We start from the raw sequence: 15941 nt of genomic DNA, 5'->3' as shown, positions 1-15941 counted from the left end.
CCTGAATTTGAGCCACAACTTCCTCATTTATTTAATGGTGCAAAATACTTGCCTTCTATCCCACAAGAGAGTTGTACGAACTGATTGGGGTTTATACCCAGGGACATATAAAAGGCACTACATATAGTTAGTGACTCAGCTGTTGTTGTGGGGTTATCCCCACACACGTTTTCTCTGGCCGCTGCCTCCCAGAAAAATGAGCCAAGACCATCAGGGAAACTGTTTTTCCTCTCCATTCCTGAGCTCGGGAAGCAAGGTAGCAGAGCTTACCGTTGTCTTTTCTAGGTTAGTCTCTCTGCCCATAGGAAGAGGAAAGTCTGGAAGACAAAAGTATATTCAAAAGAGTTGCCGCTCTGTCTTCTGCCCTTAAGGGTAAAAGTGAGGATGAAGGAGACCTGGTTGACACCCAGGAAACATCAGATCCCATCAGGAGAGGCAGAGGTTCCTTTTTGATGCATGTTGTCCTCCAAAGGGGGCTTCAGAGGAGCGAAGAATCAGGAAACCTCTGTCCCCTCCACTTTGTAAAGAAGAGATCTTAATTCTGACCCTTCCCCTTCACAGGTAAATAACAACTTCTACAATCATTCTCTGTTCTTTTTAGAAAACATACTCTAAGTTATATGAAGTAGTTATATTGAGATACCTTAAAAGATCCTGGGTTACATATTCTTGATCCAAAACAGTCTTTGCAATTACACACACACACACACACACAATACTTATATAGTTTCATATAATTATATTAATTTTATGTAGTTATATAATTATAATGATCTGATAATATAAAATATGTATAACATATTGTCAACTCTCTCTATAATATATGTATCTTTATTAGATATCATTCATATATCATAGAATTCACCTATTTAAAGTGTATAGTTGGGGACTTCCCTGCTGGTCCAGTGGTTAACAATCTGCCTGCCAAAGAAGGGGACATGGGTTCCATCCCAGGTCTGCGAAGATTCCACATGCCACAGAGGAACAAAGCCCATGTGCCCCAACTACTGAGCCCATGAGTTGCAACTACTGAAGGTGGTGTACCTGGAGGCTGTGCTCTGTAACAAGAGAAGCCACCACGTTGAGAAGCCTGCACACTGGCTCTCTGCAACTAGAGAAAGCTTGCATGCAGCAACAAAGACCCAGCACAATAAAAAATAAATAAAAACTTAAAGTATACAATTCAGTGGTTTTTAGTATATTCACAGAGGTGTGCAACCATCAACACAATCACTTTTAGAACATTTTCTTTTTTTTTTTTCATTTATTTTTATTAGTTGGAGGCTAATTACTTTACAATATTGTAATGGTTTTTGTCATACATTGACATGAATCAGCCCCCTCAAAAGAAACCCTGTACCCATCAGCAGGCTCTTCGCATTCCTCCCTTCCCCCAACCCAGACAACTCTAATCTACTTTCTGTGTGTTCTGGACACTTCGTACAAATAGAATCATACAGTATGTAGTCTTTCCTGTCTATCTCTTTCACTTAGTGTTTTAAAGGTGTATCCATGTTATCGCATGCATCAATACTTCATTCCTTTTTATACTTAAATAATATTATGTTGTATGTATATACCATATTTTGTTTATCCATTAGTCGATTAATGGACATTTGAATTGTCTTCAGTCTTTGGCGATTATGAATAAGGCTGCAGTGAGGCAAATGTGATAATCACAACAGTATGGAAACTTGATACGCTGCTGTGAATATTCTTTTTTTTCCCCCTGTACCACATGAGATCTCAGTTCCCTGACTAGGAATCAAACCCAAGCCCCTGGCAGTGGAAGCTTAGAGTCCTCACCTAACTGGACTGCCAGGGAATTCCTATGTGCCTGTTTTTGTGTGGTCATGTGTTTTTATTTACCTTAGATGTATACCTAAGAGTGGAGTTGCTGGGTTATATGGCGACCTTTGGAGGAACTTCTGGATTATTTTCTAAGGTAGCCACACCATTTTACATTCCCTCCAGCATTATATGAGAGTTCCATTTTCTTCACGTCTTTGTTAATGTTTGTTATTATCTCTCTTTTTGATAGATGCTTTACAAATAACTTCTCCCATTCTCTAGGCAGTCTTTCATTTTGTTGACATCTTTTTTGGTATCCTTTACATCACTAAAATGTTTAATTTGATGAAATCCAACTGATTTTATTTTTTGCCATTCAGGATTCAGGATCTTAGTTCCCTGACCAGGGATTGAACCTGTGCCCCCTGCATTGTGAATGTGGAGTCTTAACTACTGGACCACCAGAGAAACCCCTGATCTATTCTTTTGTTCCTTTTTTATTTATAATGCAGGCTTTTTTTTTAATTAACAAATTTTTATTTATTTTTGGCTGTACCGGGTCTTACTTGTGGCATGGAGGATCTTCAATCTTTGTTGCAGCATGTACAGTCTTTAGTTGTGTAGCGATATATGGGATCTAGTTCCCTGACCAAAGATTGAAACCAGTTTCCCTACATTGGAACCGTGGAGACTTAGCCACTGGACCACCAAAGAAATCCCTGAGTTTTCTTTTTTTTTTTTTTAGTAGTTACACTGTGGGTTACTGTATTTATATTAGCTTATCCGAATATACTTCAGATTTATACTATTTTAATTCGAGTGATATATAGAAATGTTATTCCTATATAGCTCTGTCCTTCCTTTTATTACATTGTGGTTATACACATTACATTTATATTAGTCAGAAACCCAACAGTAAATTGCTATAATTATTATACAATTTCATGTCTTTTAAAGAAGCTTAGAGAAGAAAGAACAATGGGTATATATTTAGTGAATTTGTAATGTTAATGTTTTATTCACCATTTCTGGTTCTCTTCCTTTGTTTCTGTGGATTTACTGTCTAGTGTCATTTCCTTATGCCAATACAGCTTTGTTTTCAACCATCAGTTTTGATACCAATAGCGCTGTGTGAATCTTTTCTTTCTGGGGGTTCAGTGTCTGCATGACTCTGAAGAGTTAGACTTAAATAAAACAGGACAGCATTTCTACTTTACTTCTAACTTTTCCATGATCTTGAATATACAGCAGAAAATGTGGGCAAAGTAAGGACACGGAACTCACCAATTGCGAAGGCAGCCCACCTGGAAATAACCAGAACAAGAATGGCGCTAGAGAAGACCCCTTTCATGGTGGCAGAAGAACTGTGGAAATATGGAGAGTCTGACAGTAAGACAGAAAAAATTCCACACAACGTACAAATTCTCATAGAGATCCATCATTAACCAGGAAATGAAGTCTAAATATTTAATGTTTTTTTCTTTCCTTGGAATGAATTGTGTCTGATGCAATTACATTGCCTAGTTCATTTCCCTAGAGTAATTGGTCATGAGAAAAAAAATGATCTCAAAAATAGAATTTTAGAAGGGAATATATATATGTATGGGTCTATTCCTGGACTCTCTTTTGTGTTCCATTTACCTATTTGTCTATACAAGACCTCAAGCTATACTATTTTAATTATTATGGCTCTATGATAATGTCAACTGAAACGAAAACACACAACATAAAAGCTGTGAGTTTCAGTTTTATTTGCTGGCTTACTGGGGACTATAATCCGGGAGAGAGCCTCTCGGATAGCTCTGAAGAACTGCCCTGAAGTGGTGGGGGGGTAAATCAGCATATATGTGATTTTGGCAAAGGAGTATGTGCAATCCAGCACACATCTTGGTAGAAGTTGGTGCTAGTCATGAGGAGATGTCTCAGTTAATGATTTTAGTGCTTTTCTAAGTATGGGAAGGTGCAAGACACTGGGTTCATAAAATTTTCTCCTGAAAATATCTACCTATCTGAAAGCCTGTTCTGCCAGTTTCCCCAGAACACAGAGTGCCTTGTTTCTGATCTTCACCCTGAACTCCTTTCAGGGTGTGTGAACATCAGTGACTACAGTGGCTAATGAGTCAATCCTTGTAGGTCAAGCAGATGGCAGACAACATTCTTTTGTGTATAAGTCCTCCAAATTTGTACTTCTTTATTTTTACCTTCTCACCTAAAACAATAATGTATTAGATTTATCTGTACAATGGTTTGGATTTGAAGATTCAGGAAATGTGTCACCTGGCTACCTTAAAAAAATAAAATTTTAGAATATGTCAGGACTTCCCTGGTGGCACAGTGCATGAGAGTCCACCTTGCAATGCTAGGGACACTGGTTTGATCCCTGGTCTGGGAAGATTACACCTGCCACAGAGCAACTAAAGCCCATGCGCCACAACTACCGAGCCCGAGATCTAGAGCCTGTGAGCTGCAACTACTGAAGCCTGTGCATCTAGATAGAGCCTGTGCTTCACAACAAGAGAGGCCACCACAATGAGAAGCCTGTGCACTGCAATGAAGAGGAGCCCCCGCTGTCCACAACTAGAGAAAGCCCATGCATAGCAACAAAGATCCTGTGCAACCAAAAACAAACAAACAAACCTGGGAAAAAATCTTAAAAAAAAAAAAAAGATGCCAGAAAAATAGGTAGTAAAAAATATCTGCAGGGGATCCTTTGGTAAAGCATGAGCACCAAGACTTTTTCAATGATCTGTTCTAAAGTTGAGATTTATTTCTGAGGGAAGAACAGCAGTCAATAGAAAGTGCAGTGACACGTGTGAGTCAACAGACAATAAGAAATGGGAAGTTTCAAAACACTGAATACTCACTCCCATATCCTTAATCTTCCATTATATGATGACTTTTGTGTTAATACTTAGTAATCTATAACATTATTGAAGTGAAAATGATAGCATATTTATCAGCAGCTTACTGGAATTATTAAAAATACTACAGTACAAGCCAATTGACTTTATCTATAGGTTTTTATACATTTTCCAGGGAAATTATATATCTAGGTAGCTTCTGCCTAAGACCTTCCCTGAATAAAAACAAATAATAAATAATGTAACTCTTTTCCTACTCAAAAGTTTGCAAATTATTAAGACCACCTTACCTGCTGTACTTCCACAGTTGCTCAAAGAAACTTACTGGACAAAATGTTCATTTCCAGCCTGTTGATAATGAAATAAGGATGAGTGTGTGTGTGTGTGTGTGTGTGTGTGTGTTTGTGTGTGTGTGTTGGCTGGAGGGGTATAACTATCTTTTTAAGGTTGCAGTGCCTGGAGGCAGAACAGAGTGAACTGTGAAACAATGAATGTTGTTCACCATCCAGTTCTACAAGTATGAAGTTAGCCACTGCAGTTGCTTACCAACAGTGCACTCGGAGGAATTCAGGATGAAAAAGGATGAGGAACTCTGTGCTTTGGACAAACAGACCCCTTAGATAGTTAGATATAGATCTTAAGAAGAATTTTAATGAACCCACAGTCTTACATCTTTCCATACACTAAAAGCACTAAAAAAATAATTAGCTTGAGTTATTTATTCTTTGTGAATAGAAGTAATCTATAACCATGATGTATGCTGGACTGCATATATTTTCTAGCCAAAATTCATATGTAGGGACTTCCCTGGTGGTTCAGTGGTAAAGAATCCACCTGCCAATGCAGGGGACATGGGTTCAATCCCTGTTCCGGGAAGGTCCCACATGCTGTGGTGCAACTAAATCCATGCACCAGTTATTGAGCCTGTGCTCTAGAGTCTGGGAGCCACAACTGCTGAGCCCACCTGCCTCAACTGCTAAAGCCCACATGCCGTAGAGCCTGTGCTCTGCAACAAGAGAAGTCATCACAATGAGAAGCCTGTGCACCACAACTAGAAAGTAGCAGCAGTTCTCCACAAGTAGAGAAAGCCCATGCAACAATAAAGACCCAGCAAAGCCACAAAAAAATACATAAATAAATAATTGCTTAAAAAATCACATATAAGTTAACTTATTTCTCTATTTCTTCAGAGCAGTCCCCTCAGAGCTACTGAGAGGCTGTCTCCCAGGCTCTAGTCCTCAGTAAGGTCCATGAGTAAAACATAAACTCATAGCTCTTATGTTGTGCATTTTTCTTTAGGTTGACAAAACTTTAAAGTTAGGAAGTGTAGACACAATTCAAATCTATTTCTTCCAGCTCCAAATTCTATATGCCTAAATCTCTTGAGTTGCTGTCTCAGTTTCCTGAGGGTGGTGTATACTATCCACTGCATTCTAAAATATAGCTGTTTTTGCCCAACTGTTTTAGAGGTATGTCAAATCCAATTTTTGAATTCTTACATTTTTATCTGTATTGCAGTTATATTCAGGACAGCTTCAGATATTTGCACAATACTATAAATTGCTACATCTGCAGATGCTGTTAATTATTTTATCAATAGTCAAATCCATGTATTCACTTTATCAAAACATTTAGTTTAGAATGTTTTAGTTTTATGGTGGAATCTTACTGAGGACTAAGCCTGGGAGACAGTCTCTCAGATAGCTCACAGGAACTCCCCTGAATTGACAGAAGAGGGGCCAGTTGTATGTATGAATTTCAGGCCTGAGAAATGCATGCAGTCAGTCATAAAAAGTTTACTGCTAATCACATAATATATCTCAAGTTAATGATTTCAGTACTTTTCTAGAATCTAAGGTCACTGAAATTCTTCCTTAGATGTGCATCTTAACTATTTCAGTTCAGTTCAGCCGCTCAGTCATGTCCAACTCTGTGACCCCAGGGGCTGCAGCCCACCAGGCTTCCTTCTCCATCACCAACTCCTGGAACTTGCTCAAACTCATGTCCATTGAGGCAGTGATGCCATCCAACCATCTCATCCTCTGTCGTCCCCTTTTGCTCCTGCCTTCAATCTTTCCCAACATCAGGGTTTTTTCCAATGAATCATTTCTTTGCATCAGGTGGCCAAAATATTGGAGTTTCAGCTTCAGCATCAGTCCTTCAAATGAATATTCAGGACTGATTTCCTTTAGGATGGACTGGTTGGATCTCCTTGCAGTCCAAGGGACTCTCAAGAGTCTTCTCCAACATCACAGTTCAAAAGCATCAATTCTTCAATGCTCACCTTTCTTTATGGTCCAACCCTCACATCCATACATGACTACTGGAAAAACCATAGCTTTGACTAGATGGACCTTTGTTGGCAAAGTAATGTCTCTGCTTTTTAATATGCTTAACTATTTCAGTTCAGTTCAGTTCAGTCGCTCAGTCGTGTCCGACTCTTTCCGACCCCATGAATTGCAGCACGCCAGGCCTCCCTGTCCATCACCAGCTCCCGGAGTTTACTCAAACTCACGCCCATCGAGTCGGTGTTGCCATCCAGCCATCTCATCCTCTGTCGTCCCCTTCTCCTCCTGCCCCCAATCCCTCCCAGCATCAGGGTCTTTTCCAATGAGTCAACTCTTCGCAGGAGGTGGCCAAAGTATTGGAGTTTCAGCTTCAGCATCAGTCCTTCCAATGAACACCCAGGACTGATCTCCTTTAGGATGGACTGACTGGATCTCCTTGCAGTCCAAGGGACTCTCACGAGTCTTTTCCAACACCACGGTTCAAAAGCATCAATTTTTCAGCGCTCAGCTTTCTTCACAGTCCTACTCTCACATCCATACATGACCACTGGAAAAACCATAGCCTTGACTAGATGGACCTTTGTTGGCAAAGTAATGTCTCTGCTTTTTAACATGCTATCTAGGTTGGTCATAACTTTCCTTCCAAGGAGTAAGCATCTTTTAATTTCATGGCTGCAGTCACCATCTGCAGTGATTTTGGAGCCCAAAAAAATAAAGTCTGACACTGTTTCCACTGTCTCCCCATCTATTTCCCATGAGGTGATGAGACCAGATGCCATGATCTTAGTTTTCTGAATGTTAAGCTTAAACCAACTTTTTCACTCTCCTCTTTCACTTTCATCAAGAGGCTTTTCAGTTCCTCTTCACTCTCTGCCATAAGGGTGGTGTCATCTGCGTATCTGAGGTTATTGATATTTCTCCCAGTAATCTTGATTCCAGCTTGTGCTTCCTCCAGCCCAGCATTTCTCATGATGTACTCTGCATATAAGTTAAATAAGCAGGGTGACAATATACAGCCTTGACGTACTTCTTTTCCTATTTGGAACCAGTCTCTTGTTTCATGTCCAGTTCTAACTGTTGCTTCCTGACCTGCATACAGGTTTCTCAAGAGGCAGGCCAGGTGGTCTGGTATTCCCATCTCTTAACTATTTAGGGACCCATATATCTAAAACACAGAACACTTCATCCTGAATTCCTTTCAGGATATACTGTAGGTTAGCAACTGCCCTGGCTAATGACTTAATCCTTGTAAAACTACAATAGTGGGCAGCATTTTGTTTTGTTTTGTTTTACAGTACCCTCTGAGTCTGAGATAAGTGAACGAAGGATGGCAGTTAGATATTGCTAGAAATATGGATTCAAAGTCCACTTCCCAATAGGCTAGAAGAAGTGGAGGGAAGAGAAAAGATTGCTTCTTCAAGTCTAGGAGGTGCACAGTGAGGAAGTCAACCTTGACAGCCAGAAGGGTCCTCACAATAGCTCTTTGCTCCTATATCTAGCGCTATCACCTTAGGAAATAAGAAGTCCTTTCTGCTGAGATAACCTCTTTGGTGCAACACTTCCTGCCTTATAACATGATATCTTCCATTATTTCAGTCCCTTGTCTTGCTTTATTTATCTTTATTTCAACAACATCCACTGAAAATTTGATTGGAAATGCATTCATTGATTTGTTTAGTGTTTATTCCCACCACTGGATCAGATGGTAAGCTCCTTAAAGGAGTTCATACTATTTTGTTACTACCATTCTAGGCATCTTTTCTGAGGTTTGAAATTGGAACACCAGAATTTTAGTGACCTATAGGCAAATCATGATAATACTGGATGAGATATGTCCTAGTTCTTATCCTTCTGGAGCATGTTTAAATTTTCCTCCAGACTTACCCTAATCTCCACATATTTTATGTATGCTAATTGAATACTTGTGTATTCTTTAAAACCAAGGTTTTAAGATGGGTTCTAATCACAGATTCCCTGTATTTCCCACCCAATTAAGCAAGCAAGTAGGTAGAAGCCAATAAGGATGGACAGTACTTGCCTGGGGCTCAGTTTTCAGACAGTTTAGTCAGTGCTGCATGGCTGGTTTTTCATATGAATGATGAGTCAATAACTACTTAGCTTATTAAATTGCAAAAAAAAAAATGTAAAAAGGACAGAGTAAAGAGAGCTGAAGGAAACTTTTTAAAATTTATTTATTTTTGATTGAAGGATAATTGCTTTACAATATTGTGTTGGTTTCTGCCATACATCAACATGTATCAACCATATATATATATATGCCCTCCCTCTTGAGCCTCCCTCCCACCTCCCACACATTTTATTCTTGAATGCTTACTGTACTATGAGCATGTTATCAAAAATGCTTGTATGACTGCCCTGCAGATGCCGGACTCGCCAGCACCACGGGTGCGGCCGCCCTGCTGCATCTGTGCAGTTGGGGCAGAGAGGAAGTGGCTATTTCTACGCTCAGTGCTCAGAACCGTGGGCACTAAGAATGGTTTGTAGCCAGACATCACCGAGGGAGCCCCTTGTTCCCACGTGCACAAAAGAGAAGGCTGAGGAGGACTGAGTGAGCGACAGGCACGTGGTGAGCTTGGGTCCGGCTGGGTTGACCCGGAGAGGGTCTGCTGGAAATGATGGCTCTGTCAGTCTGTGGGAGGACTGTTTAGGAGTCCCTTGAGGGAAGGCCAGAGGATTCCGTTGACGGTGCTGCTACAGAAAAACAGGGTTTGGGAGGATTCGCTGATTAGATTCAAAAAAAAAAAAGAAAAAAAATGCTTGTATGTATATAAATACAAAATATTGTTTTAAATAAAATTTCACATGACACATGAAATTATTACCAAAATTTAATGTTTTAATTAAACAACCACATCAAATTCCCTAATATTGATCACTGTGAATCAAGAATGTCAGACCCTTAAGAAGTGCTGAAGTGTTACCTAATCCAAGCCATTCATTTGACACACGAGAAAACTGAGACTCCAATGAGAAAAACACAGGTCATGAGATAAGAAAACTCATTTTCCCTCCCAGGTGTCCAGGTTTCAGTGAATCATAGTAAACATTCCTTTTGTTGTTGTTGTTTCTAATCAATGAATATAGTAAAGTTGCAGGATATAAAATTAACACACAGAAATCCCTTGCATTCCTTTACATGAACAATGAGAAAACAGAGAAATTAAGGAAACAATTCCATTCAACATTGCAATGAAAAGAATAAAATACTTAGGAATAAATCTACCTAAGAAACAAAAAAGCTATATATAGAAAACTAGAAAACACTGATGAAAGAAGTCAAAGGTGACACAAATAGATGGAGAAATATACCATGTTCATGGGTTGGAAGAAGCAATATAGTGAAAATGAGTATACTACCCAAAGCAATCTATAGATTCAATGCAATACCTATCAAGCTACCAAGTGTATTCTTCACAGAACTAGAACAAATAATTTCACAACTTGTATGGAAACACAAAAAACCTCAAATAGCCAAAGCAATCTTGAGAAAGAAGAATGGAACTGGAGGAATCAACCTGCCTGACTATACTATCAGTATAGTATACTATAGTATCAGGCTATACTACAAAGCTACAGTCATCAAGATAGTATGGTACTGGCACAAAGACAGAAATATAGATCAGTGGAACAAAATAGAAAGCCCAGAGATAAATCCACACAGCTATGTACACCTTATCTTTGACAAAGGAGGCAAGAATATACAATGAAGAAAAGACAATCTCTTTAACAAGTGGTGCTGGGAAAACTGGTCAGCCACTTGTAAAAGAATGAAACTAGAACACTTTTGAACACCATACACAAAAATAAGCTCAAAATGGATTAAAAATCTGAATGTAAGACCAGAAACTATAAAACTCCTAGAGGAAAACATAGGCAAAATATTCTCTGACATAAATCACAGAAGGATCCTCTATGACCCACCTCCCAGATTAATGGAAATAAAAGCAAAAATAAACAAATGGGACCTAATTAAACTTAAAAGCTTTTGCACAACGAAGGAAACTATAAGCAAGGTGAAAAGACAGCCTTCAGAATGGGAAAAAATAATGGCAAATGAAGCAACTGACAAAGAATTAATCTCAAAAATATACAAGCAGCCCCTGTAGCTCAATTTCAGAAAAATAAACCACCCAATAAAAAAATGGGCCAAAGAACTAAACAGACATTTCTCCAAAGAAGACATATAGGTGGCTAACAAACACATGAAAAGATGCTCAATATCATTATCAGAGAGATGCAATCAATAAATTAATTTTTTTTTACTGAAGGATAATTGCTTTATAGAATTTTGTTGTTTTCTGTCAAACCTTAACATGAATCAGCCATAGGTATACATATATCCCCTCTCTTTTGAACCTCCCTCCCATCTCCTTCCCCATCCCACCCCTCTAGGTTGATACAGAGCCCCTGTTTGAGTTTCTTGAGCTATACGACAAATTCCTGTTGGCTATCTATTTTACACATGGTGATATAAGTTTCCATGTTACTCTTTCTGTACATCTCACCCTCTCCTCCAATCTCCCCACGTCCATAAGTCTATTTTCTAAGTCTGTTTCTCCACTGCTGCCCTGTAAATAAACTTTTCACACCATTTTTCTAGATTCCGTATATATGCATTAGAATATGATATTTATCTTTCTTTTTCTGACTCACTTCACTCTGTATAATAGGTTCTAGGTTCATCCACCTCATCAGAACTGACTCAAATGTGTTCCTTTATATGGCTGAGTAATATTCCATTGTGTATATGTACCACAACTTCTTTCTCCATTCATCTGTCAATGGACATCTAGGTTGCTTCCGTGTTCTAGCTACTGTAAATAGTGCTGCAATGGACAATGGGATACATGTGTCTTTTTCAGTTTTGGTTTCCTCAGGGTATATGCCTAGGAGTGGGATTGCCGGGTCATATGGTGGTTTTATTCCTATCTTTTAAATGTATCTCCATACCATCTTCCATAGTGGTTGTGTCAATCTACATTTCCACCAACAGTTCAAGACCATTCCCTTTTCTCCACAGCTTCTCCAGCATTTATTGTTTGTAGACTTTTTGATGACGACCATTCTGACTGGTGTGAAGTGATATCTCATTGTGGATTTTGATTTGCATTTCTCTAATGAGTGATGTCAAGGCTATGGTTTTCCAGTGGTCATGTATGGATGTGAGAGTTGGACTGTGAAGAAAGCTGAGCACAGAAGAATTGATGCTTTTGAACTGTGGTGTTGGAAAAGACTCGTGAGAGTCCCTTGGACTGCAAGGAAATCCAACAAGTCCATCCTAAAGGAGATCAGTCCTGGGTGTTCATTGGAAGGACTGATGCTGAAGCTGAAACTCCAATACTTTGGCCACCTCCTGCGAAGAGTTGACTCATTGGAAAAGACCCTGATGCTGGGAGGGATTGGGGGCAGGAGGAGAAGGGAATGACAGAGGATGAGATGGCTGGATGGCATCACTGACTCGATGGACATGAGTTTGAGTAAACTCCGGGAGCTGGTGATGGACAGGGAGGCCTGGCGTGCTGCGATTCATGGGGTCGGAAAGAGTCGGACACGACTGAGCGACTAAACTGAACTGAATGAGTGATGTTGAGCATTTTTTCATGTGTTTGTCAGCCATATGTATGTCTTCTTTGGAGAAATGTCTGTTTAGGTCTTTTCCCCACTTTTTGATTGGATTGTTTTTCTGGCATTGAGTTGTATGAGCTACTTGTATATGTTGAAAATTAATCCTTTGTCAGTTGTTTCATTTGCTATTATTTTCTCCCATTCTGAAAGTTGCCTTTTCAGCTTGCTTATAGTTTCCTTTACTGTGCAAAAGCTTCTAAGTTCAATTAGGTCCCACTTGTTTATTTTTGTTTTTATTTCTGTTACTCTCGGAGGTGGGTCATAGAGGATCTTGCTTTGATTTATGTCATCGAGTGTTTGCCTATGTTTTCCTCTAAAAGTTTTATAGTTTCTGGTCTTACATTTAAGTCTTTTTTTTTTTTCCATTTATTTTTATTAGTTGGAGGCTAATTACTTTACAATATTGTAGTGGTTTTTGCCATACATTGACATGAATCAGCCATGGATTTACATGTGTTCCCCATCCGATCCCCCTCACGCCTCCCTCTCCATCCCATCCCTCTGGGTCTTCCCAGTGCACCAGCCCTGAGCATTTGTCTCATGCATCCAACCTGGGCTGGTGATCTGTTTCACCCTTGATAGTATACTTGTTTCAGTGCTGTTCTCTCAGAACATCCCACCCTCGCCTTCTCCCACAGAGTCTAAAAGTCTGTTCTGTACATCCGTGTCTCTTTTTCTGTTTTGCATATATGGTTATTGTTACCATCTTTTAAAATTCCATATATATGCGTTAGTAAACTGTATTGGTCTTTATCTTTCTAGCTTACTTCACTCTGTATTATAGGCTCCAGTTTCATCCATCTCATTAGAACTGGTTCAAATGAATTATTTTTAATGGCTGAGTAATATTCCATAGTGTATATGTACCACAGCATCCTTATCCATTCGTCTGCTGATCGGCATCTAGGTTGCTTCCATGTCCTGGCTATTATAAACAGTGCTGTGATGAACATTGGGGTACATGTGTCTCTTTCAGATCTGGTTTCCTCGGTGTGTATGCCCAGGAGTGGGATTGCTGGGTCATATGGCAGTTCTATTTCCAGTTTTTTAAGGAATCTCCACACTGTTCTACATAGTGGCTGTACTAGTTTGCATTCCCACCAACAGTGTAAGAGGGTTCCCTTTTCTCCACACCCTCTCCAGCATTTATTGCTTGTAGACATTTGGATAGCAGCCATTCTGACTGGTGTGTAATGGTACCTCATTGAAGTTTTGATTTGCATTTCTCTGATAATGAGTGATATACCATGTTCATGGGTTGGAAGAATCAATGTTGTGAAAATAAGTATACTACACAAAGCAATCTATAGATTCAATGCAATCCCTATCAAGCTACCAAGGGTATTCTTCACAGAACTAGAACAAATAATTTCACAATTTGTATGGAAATACAAAAAACCTCAAATAGCCAAAGCAATCTTGAGAAAGAAAAATGGAACTGGAGGAATCAGCCTGCCTGACTTCAGGCTCTACTACAAAGCCACAATCATCAAGACAGTATGTACTGGCACAAAGACAGAAATATAGACCAATGGAGCAAAATAGAAAGCCCAGAGATAAATCCACACACCTACAGACACCTTATCTTCGACAAAGGAGGCAAGAATATACAATGGAAAAAAGACAACCTCTTTAACAAATCGTGCTGGGAAAACTGGTCAACCACTTGTAAAAGAATGAAAGTAGAACACTTTCTAACACCATACACAAAAACAAACTCAAAATGGATTAAAGATCTAAATGTAAGACCAGAAACTATAAAACTCCTAGAGGAGATCATAGGCAAAACACTCTCCGACATAAATCACAGCAAGATCCTATATGACCCACCTCCCAGAATATTGGAAATAAAAGCAAAAATGAACAAATGGGACCTAATTAAACTTAAAAGCTTTTGCACAACGAAGGAAACTATAAGCAAGGTGAAAAGACAGCCTTCAGAATGGGAAAAAATAATGGCAAATGAAGCAACTGACAAAGAATTAATCTCAAAAATATACAAGCAGCCCCTGTAGCTCAATTTCAGAAAAATAAACCACCCAATAAAAAAATGGGCCAAAGAACTAAACAGACATTTCTCCAAAGAAGACATATAGGTGGCTAACAAACACATGAAAAGATGCTCAATATCATTATCAGAGAGATGCAATCAATAAATTAATTTTTTTTTACTGAAGGATAATTGCTTTATAGAATTTTGTTGTTTTCTGTCAAACCTTAACATGAATCAGCCATAGGTATACATATATCCCCTCTCTTTTGAACCTCCCTCCCATCTCCTTCCCCATCCCACCCCTCTAGGTTGATACAGAGCCCCTGTTTGAGTTTCTTGAGCTATACGACAAATTCCTGTTGGCTATCTATTTTACACATGGTGATATAAGTTTCCATGTTACTCTTTCTGTACATCTCACCCTCTCCTCCAATCTCCCCACGTCCATAAGTCTATTTTCTAAGTCTGTTTCTCCACTGCTGCCCTGTAAATAAACTTTTCACACCATTTTTCTAGATTCCGTATATATGCATTAGAATATGATATTTATCTTTCTTTTTCTGACTCACTTCACTCTGTATAATAGGTTCTAGGTTCATCCACCTCATCAGAACTGACTCAAATGTGTTCCTTTATATGGCTGAGTAATATTCCATTGTGTATATGTACCACAACTTCTTTCTCCATTCATCTGTCAATGGACATCTAGGTTGCTTCCGTGTTCTAGCTACTGTAAATAGTGCTGCAATGGACAATGGGATACATGTGTCTTTTTCAGTTTTGGTTTCCTCAGGGTATATGCCTAGGAGTGGGATTGCCGGGTCATATGGTGGTTTTATTCCTATCTTTTAAATGTATCTCCATACCATCTTCCATAGTGGTTGTGTCAATCTACATTTCCACCAACAGTTCAAGACCATTCCCTTTTCTCCACAGCTTCTCCAGCATTTATTGTTTGTAGACTTTTTGATGACGACCATTCTGACTGGTGTGAAGTGATATCTCATTGTGGATTTTGATTTGCATTTCTCTAATGAGTGATGTCAAGGCTATGGTTTTCCAGTGGTCATGTATGGATGTGAGAGTTGGACTGTGAAGAAAGCTGAGCACAGAAGAATTGATGCTTTTGAACTGTGGTGTTGGAAAAGACTCGTGAGAGTCCCTTGGACTGCAAGGAAATCCAACAAGTCCATCCTAAAGGAGATCAGTCCTGGGTGTTCATTGGAAGGACTGATGCTGAAGCTGAAACTCCAATACTTTGGCCACCTCCTGCGAAGAGTTGACTCATTGGAAAAGACCCTGATGCTGGGAGGGATTGGGGGCAGGAGGAGAAGGGAATGACAGAGGATGAGATGGCTGGAT

At 39.3% G+C, this 15941-nt stretch overlaps 1 non-coding gene across 1 annotated transcript; it reads left to right on the top strand.

Moving 5' to 3' along the window:
- Positions 1-9321: 9321 nt before the first annotated feature.
- LOC122683373 lies at positions 9322-9455 on the top strand. Its single transcript, XR_006337720.1, has one exon. It is a non-coding gene; the product is annotated as a small nucleolar RNA SNORA43 (small nucleolar RNA).
- The last annotated feature ends 6486 nt before the right edge of the window (positions 9456-15941 follow it).

This window comes from Cervus elaphus, chromosome 24, assembly GCF_910594005.1.
Source record: "Cervus elaphus chromosome 24, mCerEla1.1, whole genome shotgun sequence".
In the NCBI taxonomy this organism is placed as follows: Eukaryota; Metazoa; Chordata; class Mammalia; order Artiodactyla; family Cervidae; genus Cervus; species Cervus elaphus.
This window is presented reverse-complemented; position numbering and strand designations above follow the sequence as displayed.